The sequence below is a fragment of the Apis laboriosa genome, unplaced genomic scaffold (genome assembly GCF_014066325.1).
Source record: "Apis laboriosa isolate Shangri-la unplaced genomic scaffold, ASM1406632v1 scaffold16_cov148, whole genome shotgun sequence".
Classification (NCBI taxonomy): domain Eukaryota; kingdom Metazoa; phylum Arthropoda; class Insecta; order Hymenoptera; family Apidae; genus Apis; species Apis laboriosa.
The window spans coordinates 4,463,947-4,482,935 of record NW_025222129.1 but is presented as its reverse complement, the minus strand read 5'-3'; the positions used below and the strand labels follow the sequence as shown (position 1 = coordinate 4,482,935).

General features: G+C 37.1%; 1 protein-coding gene across 9 annotated transcripts in view; it reads right to left on the bottom strand.

The window, feature by feature from the left end:
• LOC122711218 overlaps window positions 1-18,989 on the bottom strand; it is a 341,055-nt gene that overhangs the window by 225,273 nt on the left and 96,793 nt on the right. For 4 of the 9 annotated variants that reach the window (XM_043929778.1, XM_043929776.1, XM_043929782.1 and 1 more), the window contains one exon: window positions 14,174-14,265. The exons of 3 other annotated variants lie outside the window; for them this stretch is intronic. The gene's annotated coding sequence lies outside the window, so the exon portion shown is untranslated. Of the gene's footprint in view, window positions 1-1,484; window positions 1,535-14,173; window positions 14,266-18,989 lie in introns of all 9 variants that reach the window. 2 more of the 9 variants (XM_043929779.1, XM_043929780.1) reach the window with 1 other exon arrangement.

The following is an 18,989-nucleotide window of genomic DNA, read 5'->3' as shown; positions in this document are numbered from 1 at the left end:
CGAGGTTAGATCGTAATCTAATAAATGTGGCGCGATATTGTGGACGATGACTTCTCTTCTAATTATACGCGCGTACGCGACGCTGTTCCACGCCCATTGTCGGATGCACAATCTCGGTGAATATGCATCGCACAGCTCGATGAAGCGTGTATAGGTTTTTGTATCGTCTCGCGTTGATTTATCGTTATCGAGACGAAGAAAATTCTCGTCGAGAAGTGGATCAAGGTAATTAACGATTATTGGAATATCCTCCCTTATCGAAATTTATTATCGTTTGAAATTATTTCCAATCTATTTCCAATAGACTCTCGATATATTATTCCATTTTTCATGGGTGTTAAATTTCGGAAACATTTTTTATATCGATGCCAAAAATATAATTCAATTTTTTCGATCTTAATTAATAAGGAATTGGAAAACCACCTGTGTCGTTGGAAATTGGAAAGGAAGTTTACATAATAAGATATCGTTCGATATTATCATTTGCTAATGGAAAAAGAAATATACTTCTCGTTACGTTAAAATCCATCTACGATTATGACTTTTCAAGAAAAAAACGGTCAAATACAATATTTATTCCATTTATTCGTGGAAAAATAAATATTTATCACTTGAATCGACATTTTTTTGATTGAAAAAAGAAAAAAAAAGCATTGAGCACAGCTCGAATAATTGGACAAGGTATAAATAAAGTGTCGAGAAGAGGACGTACATACTCTGTGGAAATGGTGGCGAAAAGTAATAAAGATAATAGAACAATAACCGTGCATCGTTTGGCGGATAAAAGCGTGGATAACAAAAGAAGCGAGAAAAAGAGAGAAAGAGAGAGAGAGAGAGAGAGAGAGATCTATATAAAACTATCCGTTGGCGATTAAACTCGATTCGACTCGATAATAATAATTCTTCCCTCTTCAAAGTCCCACTCGAGTCCATGTCCAAAGCTTGCCACAAAGCCGCCACATGGCCCCGTCATTATATTTTTCTCAATTATCCCAGTGGGATGGGCAACTCGGCCGGCCGACTCGTTCAAAATTAAGGGAGGAGGAACAGAGAGGAGGAATGGAAGAAAAGGGGATAAAAGCGAGGCATCCGCTTCATCAGTTCGTTAAAAAGTTGTCGGGTCCGGCGTGTTTCGCGGTAATTTCTCGCGCGACCTACACTTTTCCACGCCATATTTCTCCCTCCACGCGATAACAACCGATGTTTCTTTCGTTTTCGTATTCAATGCCCGGAATATCACGGATGCTAATATCTATTATTTCTCACCCCAATGGTATTTAACGCCTTCGTTTCGAGCGAAATAAATATTGAAATACGTAAAGTAAAATGAAATATTATAATAGCACGGTATAACAATTATATTATAATAACATAAATAAAATCAACTTGCAAAAGAGAATTCCTCATTACGCGTTCTCAAACTCATTTTCGTTTAATTGTAAGAAACAAGAGATACAAAATCCAAATCGTTTTTATCTCATTACCTCCCTATATTCGATCAGATCGCTGCTATTAATCCCTGCTGATAATAAATCTGAAAAAAAAAAAAAATAGAAAAATAGAAAAAAAAGAACAATATCGAATATACACACAATCGTACACAGCCTCGACATTCGATCAAACACGGGCAAACATTTGCGAACCGCTGAATGCTCACTATCATCCCCAAACGTATACTTGGCCAACAACGATAACAACAACAACAACAATAAAAAAAAACAAAAACAAAAAAAAAACTCGAAAAAATATTCGACAAAAAACACCGACAAAAAAATTCACATTTAATATTCCCTTGGAAAAACGAAGTACTCGAATTACTCGAAAACGAGGGAGAAAAGGAAGAAAGAAAGGAAGAGAAAAAAAAAATCCTCCATTTCCCTTTTATCTCCCCGTACCACTTTTCATTTTGGTGGAACCAGCGTCGTTTTCCTACCGGATTCTCATTTCGCGCGTCAACAATACACGAGTTCCCGTAGGTTTGACGCGGTTTTTCGACGAATCGACACACGAGGGGGCTGTTTTCTGCCCCTCCTCCCCTATTTATTCGCCGGCCATCCGACACGCCGTTGGACCCCGCATGGGGGAGGGGAGGAGGGAAAAAGGCAAAAATGTATTTTTCGAGAACGATTCGCGGTAATCGGAAGTCATCACCGTGCAACCCCCTCCAAAATGTCCGCTTTTTAAACGTTATTCGGCCCGAATCGGTGCTGCAGTTTTCGCGTTACTCACAGGTGACACAATCGGTTGGATCGGTTGGATCGGTGGCGATGACCGGTCTTGTATGGGAAAACTTCTGCAGATTCTGTTTCCTCATATTCGTTTCGACGAGTTGGGAAAGTGGATTGAATTTACAATTCGTTCGTGATGGAGGGGAGGAAGGAGGATAAATTGATAAGAAAGAGATTTGATTTTAAGAAAGAAAAGGGATGTATTTTTAACAGATAGGCAGAACTTAGAGAATTCGAGGTGAAAATTGGAAAATAAGAATTTAATTCGGAAAAAATTTTAAATTTCCTGTTCCACGATTTATGGATTTAGAGAATCATTTTTTCAAAGATCTCCTTTAAGAACGAAAAATCAAGGTATAATTTATGTCAATACACTCGAGCGATGTATTCCTAAAACGAGCAACTCTTTCTAAGCGAGCTCGAGACTCATCTCGAATCGATCCATCCCGCGTTATTTCTCTTCCTATTGGATATGCACCGAGCTCGATCCTTTATCCTAGTCGATAAGATTGTCGACGAAATCTCGAAAAATCTAGGCTTCTGTATCGTGAAAACTTTCCTCCCCACTTTTCTTATTAACTAGCGGTAGTTTGCGCAACAGCTATAAAAATTTCTTCCTTTACACTGCATTACGTATTCGCCGGTTAAGCAACCGCTTTTCGTCCCGTAAAAAAGCGTTTCAATCATAAAACTGAATTGCAATTTCTCTGTTTCGTAAGAAAATTCGTAAGTATATATATATAAAAAAAAGAATTTCACAAGAAACGATAATTGATCGATTTAACTTACGAAATCTCTCCAAATTTTTCAAATCCTAAAAAATTAAAAATAACAACTCGAACATTTAATCGCTATAATAAAGAATTAAACTCTTTCTCGAATCACGCTTTTCCAAATTTTCCAATCCCCGAAAATCCGAAATTCCAATAATTCGAAAGAAAAAAGAATTAATTCGATAACCGTCCCGGATTACTGGGATTCCACGCTTAATTAAAGATTAACAATTCGCTTAAGCGCGCGATGATTAATGATCCTTCTTCGACCCCTCTAACGTTTAATAACGAACAACGCGTACATCATTAAACTACTAGCCGATTAAACGCGCAAACTTTGGAAAGCTTTTCAACCTTTCCCCCCTCATAAAACCGATAAAACTTGGAAAATCGCGCGATATATCCTCGATCGAAATAATTGCGAAAGACGTGGCTTAAACCGATACAAGGGAAAAGCAAAACTTGCGCGCACCTCATAATCACAACCTCGATACAAGGAGGGGAGTTAATTCACTCCCCCCTCCCCCCCTAAACGTGCAAGCCCGATTTATAATAGGGAGGTTGGTCTATAATTTGCGTGAACTTTACGCGGTAAGCGCAAAGCTACTTTGTTTACTTAATGCCCAACTTTATTCCATCAATTTAGAAGCAAGTTTGGATAAGTCCTGTTAAATTTGCATGTTTCCAGTTCGAACTCGGGTCCGTTACTCCCCGCTGTAACATCAATCATCCCTCTACTCATCCCTCTTTTCTCTGTGTGTGTATATGGGTGTGTGTATTATATTAGCCAGGTGTAATGTCGTTAATAAACCGAAAGTATCGAGCGTTGTTGAAAACGCTCGTTCACAGTTTCACAAAGGTGAGAGAGATTTGATTAACTTTGTGGAGAAGATTCGTACGTTAAAACGGATGATTGGGGGGAATCGAGTTAAAGAAGAATGGATTGTTGTTGATTTGTGAAAAAGTGAAAAAGATATAGATATAAAGGCGTGAGTTCGGTGTAAGGTAATACTTTTTTAATTAAAATTCCTTTGATTTTGATGATTCTTCCTCTTCGACGACGAGTCACGGATTTTTTTTTTTTTTTTATTGAAATTATTATGAAGTTTGGAAAATTATTCGAAGAAGTGGTATTCGATTTTCGAAGTGTGGAGATAAAATTTTTGCTAGGAAATTGCTAAGAGATTTTGAAGATTCATTTTAATACAAATTGCGAATTTTCAACCTCAAAAAAGAAGAAAATTATCCGATTTTTTTCGAGCGCGAGTTGCGTTCACTTCAAATTTTCGCGTTAACTCTCTCTCTCTCTCTCTCTTTTTCCTCTCCGACTTTGTTACAAAGTTTGAAAAATTATTGGAAGACAGGATGAAAAAAAAAAAAAAAAAATCCTCTTCTAATCAATCGAAGAAATTGGAACGAAATTCGAATTCCAAAGTAAAATTGATAAGGGGTTACTTTTATCTTTCCAAGCTTTTTCCCTGGAATATATCAATGGATCAAGGATACCAATCTCAAAGGTTTGACGGTGACCATTGGAGAAAGGCGGCCAGTCATTGCAAAGAATAGAAGAGCGACTCTCGGGATAATATATGTCGCCATATCACCCCTGGAACCAGAATGCATTCTCAACCCGTCACTCACAAGTTTTCAATCACCCGACATGCAATTCGAGCCCTTGATCCACCGAATTTTTACACGTTCCATCCGGTAACGAGACGCTTGACTTCCGATTCCTATCGAAAATTGCGAATCTAACCCTCGCATCTCCTCCTTTCATCCTACTATTTTGAATCCTCTCAAATATTTCTAAAATTCAGTCTAAAATCCCACGAATATATAGACAAAAGGGAGGAAAAAGTAATGGAAAATCATTGGAAAATAAATCAAAATCGGAATAAAGATAAGAGAAACATTAAAATTTTACATCATTGGAGAAATACTAATACAAATATTACGATTCCAAGATATAATTTTAATATTTTTCAATAGAAAAATACCAACACAAGATTAAAATTCGAAGAGTTTTCAAAACAAATTTAACAAAGATTTACGTATCTTAAATACTCTTTTGCTTAAAAATCGAATTTTTTAAATAAGATTCCAAAATTAGTGGAGAAATAAAAAACCAAAATCCCAATAACCAGAAGAATATTAAAAATTCCACAAAATCTCACGATCCACCCTGCCAAAGAAATACCGAGAAACCTTAAGAAAGGCACGAAGATCGAACAAAAATAATCGAATGAGAAAAACTTGGATCGAATAAAATACATATATATATATATACACGTACATCGACACGCGCAAGGATTAAACAAAATATAATGGACGAGAGGGATTGGATTGAGAAGGTAGAGGAGGAGGTTGACATAATGGAGGCATGGTGCGAAGAGACGTCATACGCACTTCGTGTTCCCGCGCGATCGACGTGACCGGATTGCAGGCGTTGGAACGATTCGAAAGAATTGCGAGTCCATCCACGTAACATAAAATATAGTAAATCGGGCAGAGAGTAATGCCTGGCTCGTAAATAACATGACATATGTTGGTGGAAGGCACGGGTGGCATGCACGCGGTAAATCTCCCCTTTTCCACGATCGATATAATGGCGGACGATTGCAACGTTGGCGCGGTGGCGCTGCGATCGATCGCCGAGGGAGGGAAGAGGGGGTGGAGGGGGCTGGGAGCAGGGAACCCCGCGTTTACTTCGAAAACTTTCGCGGACGTGAAGGCTGCCAAGGGGGGGCCTGCCCCCCTCCCCTCCCAACGATCAACGTCAAGTTTCTCTCCACGACCTTCCGCGGCAAAACACGGCTTCCGGAGTAGCTATCCAAGTCTAACCTCCCCCTGCTCCCTGTTTCCGCTGGTTATTTGCGAGGAGAGGAGCATCGACTTGGTTACCCTCCCCCTCCTCCCGAGCTTCGAAGAGGCGGGTTAAGTTTGAGGGGTGTTGATGAGGATTTTTTTCATTGTTTGTGTTTTTTCTGGAGACTGTATTTTCTTATCCCTTTCTTTATCCGGATAATCTGTTCTGTGAGCGATATCAATAGTAGTATCAAGATTTTTTTTTTTGGAAATTTTTCGGAACAGTAGTTATTTCTCTATATTTTTATTAAGTCTTTTGTTCATTGTTTTCTAGTGGTTACTTGAAAGGAGAGGAGTTTTTGAGAGGTATTTTGAGATTTTTGAATTTTTGCAGAAGTACTTTGAATAGATGAAATTATAGAAGAGTGATTGACAGTATAATTGGGAAGTAGGAATTTTTTGTATTCATTTGTTGTTCCGAATTTATAAAAATTTTTGTATTTTAGCGGATAACGAAATTATCATCAATGAATTATGATATTTGATGATGATAATTAAAAAGTGGAGAATTCAAGTTCCTTGTGATTACGTGATTCTTACTGTTTTCGATTTTCAAAAGTGTTTTCTTTAAGATTTTTGAGATGCAAAGAGTAGTTAATACGTCTTTTTATAATCAAGTGGATAATAGATAGAGTTGAAACCTTTGCCACGACGAGCACGAGCAACGTTGTAAACAAGTTTGCCCGCAAGTTTCTCGCTCCGCGGCATGAATGAATCAACTCATCCATTGAGAGATCAAAGCCAGATTGCCGAGGAAAGTTAATATTCATCGATTAACTTGATCATTAGACATATCCCGGTAAATAATCCTCTACGACGGACGATCCTTTGTGATCAAAGGGAAAAATACAATTATTTAAAAATTATTTGCAAACGATAACACGTAATAGAAATTCCAAAGATATTGTATACAATTACTTGCAATATCGCAAGGAACAAAAATTAATCCGCATCGTTTTGAAATTAATCGACGTTCTTTTAATATCGAACGATTTCTACGATTTAAAGAAAAAAAAAAAAAAAAAAAAAAAACCATAATATAAGATATTCCAAAACAGAGAAAAATATTCTCTTCTCGGAAAAAAATTAACCCCGAACGTACGTCAAATCGATCAAAATTCTTCGAAATAGACAATAATTCTAATAAAAACGATTCTCTGAAAAAATATCTGAAAAAATAATTCTTCGTTCTCTTTCGATTCTCCACGCGACAAAAAAAAAAAAAAAAGAAAAAGAAAGGAAAAAAAAAACAAGCGTACCGCCATAAAACGGCTGAATTAATCCAGCCAAGTCGAGAGGAACCATTACGTGGATCCGTGGAAAACCTCTGGCAGAAGTAACCGGAAGCTTATGGGCGTCGCGCGTTAAAGTGTGCTCGGCCGGCTCGTATGCGGAAAAATGCAAATTCGTCGAGGATTACACACTCGCCAGCTAAGTGTCTAAAGGGATAATAGACGAGATCAAGGTTGGGCACGGAAGCGATACAATCGCCTCCACGGTGATTCCAGCCGAAGCTTATTTAATTTTACGTCTCGAGCTGGGGCCATCACGCGAGATTCGGGTGGAAGATGTCGAGGGTGCTTTCGATCGATTTGGGAAAAATTCATCGCATCGATTGCTGATGATAAATCGACTTTCTTCCTTTTCTTCTTCTTTTTTTTTTTATCCTTGTTTGATAGAAGAATCGTTGATATTTGTGTCTGTGATTAATTTACTTTCAAAGTTTGGATTTTGTAACGACTAAATTAAAACTATTGTTAATTTTTCGTTCCCTATCTTCTATCTTAAGATATGTAATTTTTATTATTATTAGGTATTCAACAAAGTAAGAGAAGTGATTTAAATTAACAGATCTATGATTAAAATTAGATAAAAAGTCTGTTCGAGAGCATGAAAAATGTCATAATTATAGTATCAAAGATTCCTCAATCGCCTTGATTAAATTTCTTAAAGAAGAAATCGAAGAATTTTCCTAATACAATTACGCAGAGTGAGAGTTTTAACGAGTTTTAACGCTTAAAGAAGAGACTTGACAGTTGATAGTTGTTTTGTTTATCTGAAGGAATCGAGTAGGAGCACGATAATTTTTCAAGAGGAATATGCAACAAGGTTTTAATTTGAAAAAGTGATACGATTAATATAATTTTTCTCTTTCCACGGGATAGTTTCGTTTACACGCGAGCGACTTGTTTTAATTTTAATAATTTAATAGGGGATGCTAAAGAATTCTTGAAAAAAATCGTGATGAGAGATTTTATTTTTAAACAGTATTTTATTTAATATTTTTATTAAAAAAAATTACATATTTTATTCTCTCAGAACTTTAGTTATTTAAACAGAATTTCAAAGATTATTTTAAAAAAAATATTTATTTATTAAGAAACATACCGACGATTTACTCCCAAATTATTCGAAAACAGGAATAGAACAAAACAGGAATAAATCTTTGATACCTCGCTTTGATATCGCGCAACAAATTTCATTTAATTAAAAAATTAATTTAACCCGAGGAAAAATCTTTGCGTTTCTTGTTGAAAGAAAAAAAGAAAGAAAAAAAGAAAAAAAAAAGAATAAACTACGATTTAACACACGTTCAATATTTAAACGGAGTGAAGAGAAAAGAGAAAATAATAAAATGTTCAACAAGGGTCTCGCCATCGTATCACGACAATTTCAATTTCAAAATCTTGAAATTCCGTTCCACCGACAAACAATCCAACGGAAGAAAATTAGCAACGATCGTTATTTATTCCTCGTATTTCACACTCGGCGACGAGTCAGGGGAATAAAACTGAAAAAAGAAATCGTCTTGCTTCGATCGGAAGCAAATGGACGGAGCTGAGTTTAACGCTTAAATGAAAGAGAGATCGATTCGACCTCGGTTTCCAATCTAAAAGTATCCGAGACACACTCCCGTCAACCCTCGGTTTCCCATACAAATCCGATCGACGATTAATAATCTTCCCTTTTTAATCCATCTCCTTTCGTCCATCACACACACACACACACACACGCACACGATATTAACAGAGAGAGAGATAGAAAGAGAGAGAGAGAGAGAGAGAGGGAGAGGGAGGGAGGAAGAGAGGCAAAAGGCAAGGGGGTGTATCCGGCCAGTTTCATCAACCGATTTCGCAATTATCGAAGAAATAAGGGGGACAATTGCATTTAGCTGCGACAAATCGTGAAACGTGGCGAATCGTTGGACATGGTCGGAAACGAGAGACACAGGGGGGAGGAGAGGGGAAGAGAGAGGGGGAGAGGGAGGGGAAACAAACAAGGGCGGAAACGTAATATGAAGTTCCAGGCTTCGCGGGCCATCCGTTAATCTAACGAGTTGATGATGGCCAGAAAATCGTTTTACCGATCAAGATTGGCTAGTCGTTAGGCCGGCCCTCCAAATTTTGACCGACTCTTGATTGCTTTCCTACGATTCGTGAGGGGGGACATTTCCCTATTTTTCAAGACCACCACAAATTGCCGCAACCCCTTGTCTTTAAAATCGAAATCGAAGGTTAGAAGATGATTGGTTGATGTCGAAATTAATTAAATTCGGGATATTAATTATTTTGAACGTTTTGGATCGTTAGTTGGCTATTGTTGTGGACGGTTGAATTCGAGATTTGTTTTTTTTTTTTTAATTACCTGGGAATATGGTACCATCATCGATTTCCATGGATGAAAATAGGATCGACATTTCGAATCGAATATTTTACTTGTTTCAAGAATCGTCTTATTTGAGAATGGATTATGAAATATCTCTCTCGTTAAATTTTAACGAAGTTTTTTAAAAACATAAATTAAAGGAAATAATAAATCTTGTCTAATTACAATTTAAGAAATTTATCTCTCTCTTTCTCTCTCTTAAAACAAAATTCACATTCATTCTTCTCTCTCAAAAAAAAAAAAAAAGTATTCGAACCTATTTCTGATTAAAAATAATTTTCCAAACAAATTGATACCCCGAAAATTTCGTCGATCCTCAAACGCGATATTCCGCAAAATCATCAACAGGAAATTCCAACATCAATAATATCAACAACAAAAAAAGTTACTCCCACAATTCCAAATTCCACGATTCCTTCAACCTCGACGCGATCCATTACACCCCTACGTATCTCGAGATTTTCATCGTCGGTCGACAACCATCGAATAAACATGGAAAAAAATCCGCAAGAACGCCAGTTCATTCTGTCCCATAAAACAGCGTAACCGGCGACAGTCGACCAGCTCGAACGAACGAGCTGGCACCAGAGGTGTATCGAATAATACAGATAGAGAGAAAGCAAGAGAGAGAGAGAGAGAGGGAGAGGGAGAAGCAGGGGGATGAAACAGAGGGTGGAGAAGCGAGCAAAGCAGCCTAAGTGAAACGAATGTCGGTAGTTTCCCGAAGCAGTTTCGGGATGTTGTAACGGTGTCAACTTTGTCCATTAACCATCGATTTCTCTCGCCGCGTTAGCCAACTGGGCTGAACCGTTTACCCCTTCCCCTCCCCCTCCACCCGATACCTGCAACTTCGCGCTTGACAACCTTTCGCAGTTTTACGCTTTTAACGCCAACTTCTTCTCTCTCTCTCTCTCTCTCTCTCTCTCTCTNTCTCTCTCTCTCTCTCTCTCTCTCTCTCTCTCTCTCTCTCTCTCTCTCTCTCCTCGTTTTTTCCCTTCTTTCTTTCCTTTTTTCTTCCTTCCTTTCACTTGCTCCCGCCGTGATGCGGTTAATTGCTACGGCTAATGAAATACACCGTGTCGAACGCGAGGATTCCACGCGTTTTATTTTTCGCCGAAAGGGGAAATTCGAGTGTTGGCGGTAGGAATTTCACGAATCGTTTTCGCCTATTAGAGAACGACGCGGGAATCCAAAAGTTTTTATTTTTAAATTTCCTTTCCCCTCGCCACGATTCTCTTGATTCTTCTCTTTTTCCAATACGCGACTTTACTTCGAAATCGAGTAACTTTGAAGTTGGTAAATGGGAAGATAAAGATTTATATGTAAATTTTAAGGGAAACGGGGTGTATCGAATTTCTAAACGGATCGATCCCTCGACTCGAGATTCGAATTATCATTATCGAGAGATCAAAAATAGATACTTGACAAATACAATAATTTTTCCTTCTCGAACAAGTTTAAAATTCGACCAAAGCACCTATCTCACCCGCGAATAAACGTTAAAAACCACAGTCATCCTCCCTCCGTCGCTCCATTCTCTAATCTGTCGAAAGCTCCCCGAGCTTTTTGCGAAAAGGGTTAACTCCGCCCCTGTCACCTCTCCTCTCAGGAGATGAATATAAATAAGGGTATTAAGGCAATAACACTCGGCTTGCGTCGAGTCAAGAATTAACGCCAGAAGAGAGAGAGAGAGAGAGAGAGAGAGAGAGAGAGAGAGAGAGAGAGAGACTTGCTACGAAATTAGGTATCCACGCGTGGAGACCAGCCCACCCACGCACGAATCACGAAACGGCGTTGAACGAATGACACGCGCAAACACCATGAATATTTCAACGACTGCTTTAACCGGTGAATTAACGCCAAGGTAACGCGCACACCTTGTTTTACGATACCTTGACAATAAGACTATAACGCGGGTTTAGCGAGTTAATCCTTTCGGGGTTGGAACGCGGCCGGGCTTGTTCCAACACTTCCCCCTCTCCTTTTAATTAAGAGCGCAATCATTCCATCGTAATCCAATACTCGATCCCCTTCTCTCTCTTTCTCTCTCTCTTTCTGTCCGTCGGGCGGAGTTGACGTCGTTCTAGTTAAAATTCGCCATAAAAAAAGTTTCGACTTGTCTTTCTTTTCATTACAGGAGGAGGAGGAGGAGGAGGAGGAGGAGGAGGACGTTAACTTTGGCCGAAACTTTTCTTTTCGCTTGAAAAATGAATTTTTATCGGGTGAATATTAACGAGTTTGGGAAGGGTTGTTCGCCCCTTCGAACATCTGTTGCTAGTGAATGGATGGGATTAATTGTTGTTCGTGGACTTGGCCGATTTTTGAGAACGCGTTTGAATATTGAATTATGTAATGTGATGTTCAGAAATATTATTGTGGTTATGTAAAAATCAGAATTAAAGAAAATCATAAAGCATTGAAGCTGCTTCTTGTTTCATTCCGATATCTCATTTGGTTGTCGAGATATAAGAATTTTGAGGCAATGTAGAGATCGTGAATCGATTCAGTGACCTCCATTCTTCCCCTGAAATCGTATTTTTTCCCGAAATCCACGTCTGGAGGAGCGAGCGAGAATAAATAACAAGGACAAAGATCGTAAAACGATCAAAAATTACCCTTCTCTTTACACGACGATATCTCGAGAACCGGAAGTCGTATCGAGATAAACGAAAAAACATTTTAAAGATCAAAGTTCAGTGCTTTTAGCGATCCTTCACTCGTTGACCAAAACTTATTATTTTCAAAGTTACAAAAATTCAAAATTTTCCTAATTTTAATACGATTTAATCGGATTTAAAATGAATGATTAGAAATTATCTTTTCTTTACACGATGATATCTCGAGAACCGGAAGTCGTTTCGAGATAAACGAAAAAACGTCTTAAAGATCAAAGTTCAGTGCTTTTAGCGATCCTTCACTCGTTGACCAAAACTTATTATTTTCAAAGTTACAAAAATTAATAATAATAATTAATAATAAAATTAATAATAAATTCAAAATTTTCTTAATTTTAATACGATTTAATCGGATTTAAAAATGATTAGAAATTATCTTTTATATGATGATATCTCGAGAACCGGAAGTCGTTTCGAGATAAACAAAAAAGCGTTTCAAAAGGAAAGGTTCCGCGCTTCTAACGATCGTTCATTCGTCGAAAATTACCGTTTTCGAAGTGTTTCAAAGTTTTCCTAATTTTAATAGGATTTCGTCGGATTTAAGGTGAATGGAATTGGAAACCTAGAGCCGTATCAAAATACATCGAAATGCGTTTCAAAAGAGTTCCACGCCTCTAACTCTCATCCGTTAACAAAGAATCATCTTCGACGTTACAACGATTCAAAGTTTTTCTAATTATAAACGATTCGATCGATGTATTAAAAACGAATTACTTAAATTCTACTGTCGATAGTCGAGCACACACGATAGTCTCATAATCGATATCACAACACGGATAATTACAACGGACAAATATCCGTTTCCTGCCTGAACACACATTGCTAAACACACAACGCCCATATATATATATAATATATATACATATATAATATACATACGTATATACACACCGAGCGTAAATATAAACTTTCCAACACAGAAGGATAAACAACAGTAATACGAGAAGGTATGAAATATACCGTGACACGATATTAATGCGTTACGATGCGCGATAATATTACGAGCGTGACCAATTTTCGTGAATGTTCCCTTTGATGCTGTAATAAAGCAGTTTACCGTCGGCCACGACGTATCTTGAATCATAAACTCCCGTTTTACAACCCTGAAACTTCTTCTACTCGTTTCCCCGATTATCGTTCGATGATCACGATGCGAACGTTCCTTGCACGCACGCTCTCTCGTTTCAATATCGCGCTTTTCCCTTTCGAATTTCCCGCTCTTTGGCCGATCGCCCGCTCGAGTGGGTTTTTAAATCGCGCCCCGATATTTTCGTACTCTCAATTTCCACGCCTCTTCGCCGATCCTCCAAACTGACCTTAACCTTTATTCTCCGACTTTCCGTCCCGGAAACACGATCGTTGGAAAATTGGTAAAAGGGTGGCGCGAGAAAATAATCGAAGAGAGAAATTTTAGGAACGAAATGGAATCGTTAAAAAGAAATTTTTGCAAAAATTGAACGGATTTCGATATAATAATAGATATTCGATATAATAATGGAAGATCTTTCAATTTTTCGATGGAGTATTGAAGATACTAATTCTTAATTAAGAGTTTTCAGAAACAGGGAAAATACGGTATTTAAGTGGTTCAACGAGTATTCCAACATTTTCAATTAAAAATTTATATATTAAAAATTTGTTTTAGTAGAAATATCAGAAGAAGGAAAATATTTTCTACGTGTTTCACATCGATCGATATAATATATTAGCTGTAATGATAAGCAAACATGCGATTTCTTGTTTATATTTGCCGGGCTCGGGAACTAAAACTATCGATATTACGTCACAAGACTTTACTGCTGATCGTAAAGTACAAAGGAAGGTAGGGCGCGTCTCGTAAATATAATTTCTAATACCACGAATCTGTTCGTTACTTTTCAAGATAATTCTTCCAAAATTTCAACCACGGTTAACCGTCGATGAACGAATATGGAAATACATTGTAAACAGAATTGGAGAAACTCACCAGTGAACTCGGACATGCACAGCTGATAAACCCGTCTACAGACCCAATCTACGTCTTAAAGAGAATCCTCGATTCCGTCGCCAAACTCGACCCTGCAATCGAAAGATTATAGAATTTATATTTCATAAAAATTTTCCAATATCGATCGAGAGATGAACAAAATCGAAGATGCTTGCTTTTAGGAAATAAAGATTTAAGATTTGCAAGAAACTCGGTAGTTTAATTTATACCTTTCAGAGATCAAAGTTTGGGAGAAAGTCGCGAGCCAGGTTTTTTAAAAAAATCTTTTAAATTTTCAATATTTTATTTTTCTCCATTTCGAGAATTTCCAAACGTTTGTTTGTAACAACATTTTTTTACACAGATGTATAACATTAAATAGTTAAGTTGTCCTAATGGAAAAATCTCTAAAAAATCAGAAAGCGAAAGGCGAAGAAACGACGAGAAACATTAAGAAGACGGTAAATCTAAATTCGCTTGGTACAAATACAGGACGAGTATATCCTATTAGCGCCATAGCTTTTCCACGGTGGAAGCTGCTTAAACTTAATAGCGTGGAGCAAGCTTAATGTAAGGTCTTTCTTCTTTTTTATACATATATATACACACACTATATTTCGCAGTGATATTTTTTCCACGGGCGGAAAGAGGGTTCAGTGTCAACGAGAAAAATCGAATGTCACTGTTACCTCGCAATGGTCTCGTGGAGAAGAGATAGAAGAGAACGTGACGCGAGACTTTGTCATCTCAAGAATGTCAAGAAGTTTAATGTAAAAGTATGAAAAGAAATTGTAATTGTCACTTATTATTATTACGAAATTAAATTAAATTCAGAAAATTTAAAATTTTAAACCAGGGGGGGGGGAAAGAATTATGTAAAAATATGAATTTAATGAACTTCCTTAACTATATAAAAATCTTTCTTCAACATTTTTTAACCAGAATCGAAAATTTCGTTTTATATAGAAATACAATTATAATTATATATTTCATCAATTCGCGCATCAAACTCTTCAAACTCTCTTTCCATTATTCGACACGCGTATCTCCCGTTACATTCACAATTTTAAATAATTTCATAATTTTAATAACACGACAAATTCTTTGAAGAAGGAAAAAAAAATTAAAATCGACGAGGTATTATGAACCAACGCGGTGACAGGATTAACATACTAATTAATCCATCTCGTTAATTATTAATAATCGACACGATGATCGTATATCGTTTTTCGAACCCTCGAGCCATTAAAACGATTCGATTAAACCGGGACGGATGTAAATTTGTCCGTCGCAGAGAATGGAAATACTTGGCGCGCAACCACTCTCCGCCGTATTTCTATCCCCCGTCCGTCGCGCGGCAGTTGTTAAGGTGTGCGCGCCGCGTTGTATTTAGCCGACACCCCATAAAACTGTGCACAGTGTTGGTTGTCGACATTGGTTTTATCGCTCATCGCTCGCATCCCGTGCCGTTTTGCCAACCTAGCCCATTGTTCGTAAGCGAAAACTGTGCCCGCTCTCGATCAACTTTTCCTATAATTCCGTGACGCCCGATAAGCAAACACGTTTCGACGCGTCCGTCCAATTTACCCTGTTGCGCGCGCATATGGAATAATACCGTTAACGTTTTTCACGAGCAGCGAATTATTGAAATTAATACAAGTTCTTTCGCGATGATAAATTGGAATAAATCGATTGACTAAATTTTGATCGATATTTTTCTTGGGGGGTTATTGATGTGAAAGAATTTTTTGTTAATAATTTTAATTTGTTTCTTTTTTTTAGGGAAGAGGGATTTTGTTTCGAATATTTGAAACGAGAGAGTTAAAGCGGATGAGTAATTTTAAGAAATTCGTGAATGAATACGTAATACGGGGGGAAAGAGGTAAGGTTTTGATACTTAACCTCTTACTTAAACCTCTCTCTAACCAGAAACGATTTTAAAACAGATGATTATTGAAGTTCATCCACTCGAGCGTAACGATGCTTCATGTAGCGACTGTATTCAATGTTCAACACGAGCGAAACCCTTTTTAAACTGCAGACTCTAAAGGTATTCCGTTTCGAATCGATGGATGAATTTGAAAATAAAAAGTACAAATTTCTTAAAAATGTCGCATAAAATAATAAATAAACTTATTACTCTCCTATTCAATCCTACCATTCTTCCATTCTTAGATTAAATAGATTTCTAAATTAAACTGGAAAAATATCACACGATTCCGCTATTATTTCTTCCGCATTACAACGCATAAAAATTTCTCAAATTCTTCCTTTTCGTAAACATAACAATTCTCGCGATTCTATTGTTCTCCCATTGTCGCAACAATCGAAGAGATTTCTAAATTGAATTCGCAGGGAGGGGGGGAACATTAGACACGCTCAACATCATCACGGTCCATCACATCAGTCGCGAAACGACTTCCCTCGTCTCGGGTTTCCGGCCGTTAATTATATTTCCAAAGACAACACGAGTCAGACCGAATCCTCCCCCTCTCCATTAACGAATTCTTCGCCGCGCAGCTATAAATTTCCCACCCTGTCAAAATTCGCGTTTCATCCGCGCCGACAAACAAAGGGGGACGAAAGTTAGAAGTTGGAAACGTTTAACCAACGTTCGCATTGTCCATCCAAGCATCCATCACTTCGTCTTCAACTCGATTAATCCTCATTAAATTCCCCAACTCTATTCCAGATTAATCCCGACAATTATTCTACTTAACCGTACCGACTCGTTAACCTATATATTTGAAAACGATTTATTGCAAGACAAAGACAAAGCGGAATTTCGATCGAGAAAAAATTTTGCGTCGAATGTGGATGTTGTGAGTCTGATCCAATAAATATTTTTTACGTATACGCGTTCGATTCATTTTCGGCAAATTTAATTTTAAGATTCTAACTAAAGATTTCGATTTGTCTGCAGCTTATAAGAGGCGTTTCTTGGAATATTTACGATTCGTTTAGGAAGATTATTCACGCGAGAAACGTATTTTTGAGTTAAGACTGATGGAAGATTCTTCGATTCTCAGGCGTTTTTCACGATGCTACGTAATCGACTAAAATACGAATTTAAAAAATTCTGTTCCCCTGCAGAAGTTGTCTCTCAGATGGGTGAATAATATCGAATACTTCTAAGGATGACTTTTGAACGTGAACAATTATACGGAAAAAGTTAGTTAGCCGAGCAGCTGTTCACACTGTTATTGGCCATCACTGTCGGCTCCATTATGGATGAATCGTCCCTTCCCTCCGTTCATCAAAAGTAGAAACTGGCTCTGCTTTGTCATCGGATGAAATTCAGAAACTCTCTTCTAAATTCTCATTCTCTCTCCAAAAATCATTTTTGACTTTCTTTTTTTTTTTTTTAGAAACTTTTAAATTCTCTCCAAATATAATATTCTCTCGTTATAATCACTTTCAAGAAACAGCCATCGTCAAGTAAAATTTTTCACTGTTAAACGATACTTTTCTTCGATTTCTTTTTTTTTAGAATCATTTCAATTTGAAAAAGAAAAGAAAATACTACATATATATTAATATCTTTAGAATTAAGATTAATTTCCAATCCTTCGTTCTATCATGGAAATTTTTCACTATTAAAAGATACTTTTCCTCGATTCCTTTTCTTTTAGAATCATTTCAATTTGAAAAAGAAAAGAAAATACTACATATATATTAATATCTTTAGAATTAAAATTAATTTCCAATCCTTCGTTCTATCATGGAAATTTTTCACTATTCAAAGATACTTTTCTTCGATTCCTCTTTTTTAAGAATCCTCTTTTTTAAGAATTTTTAATTGGAAAGAGAAAAAGAAAATACCAAATATGTGCCAATATCTCTAGAATTAAGATTAATCTCCAGTTCTTCGTTCCATCATGAAAATTTTTCACTATTAAAAGATACTTTTCTTCAATTTCTTTTTTTTTAGAATCATTTCAATTTGAAAAAGAAAATACTGCATATATATTAATATCTTTAGAATTAAGATTAATTTCCAATCCTTCATTCTATCATGGAAATTTTTCACTATTCAAGATACTATTCAGATACTTTTTCTCGATTCCTCTTTTTTAAGAATCCTCTTTTTTAAGAATTTTTAATTGGAAAGAAAAAAAGAAAATACCAAATATGTGCCAATATCTCTAGAATTAAGATTAATCTCCAGTTCTTCGTTCCATCATCGAAATTTTTCACTATTAAAAGATACTTTTCCTCGATTTTCTTTTAGAATCATTTCAATTTGAAAAAGAAAAGAAAATACTACATATATATTAATATCTTTAGAATTAAGATTAATTTCCAATCCTTCGTTCTATCATGGAAATTTTTCACTATTCAAAGATACTTTTCTTCGATTCCTCTTTTTTAAGAATCCTCTTTTTTAAGAATTTTTAATTGGAAAGAAAAAAAGAAAATACCAAATATATGCCAATATCTCTAGAATTAATCTCGGCAAAAATCCATACGCCCCATGCTCGAGCGTTGCTCGAAACCGAGTGGCAACAACGATACCCTCGCTTTTCATCCCGAGTGATGGGCGTGCGACAGTGAGAAGGCTACAAAGGGTTGCGCCGATACGGCGTAACCGAACGGCGGCTTGATGGAGGCGACGCTTTTACAACAGCCATGAACGCGGCGAGTACGTCGAGGTGAGAGAAGGCACCTGTGGCTGATGCACGACGCGCCCGTTACCGCAAAGTCTGTGCCGCTTTGCGTACACTCCACCGACGCGTTAAGGATCTATGGAAATTTCTTGGCTAAGGTAGAGGCCGCCGGCCATTGGCCTCCCGGCGCCCGATCAAAATGCCTCTTC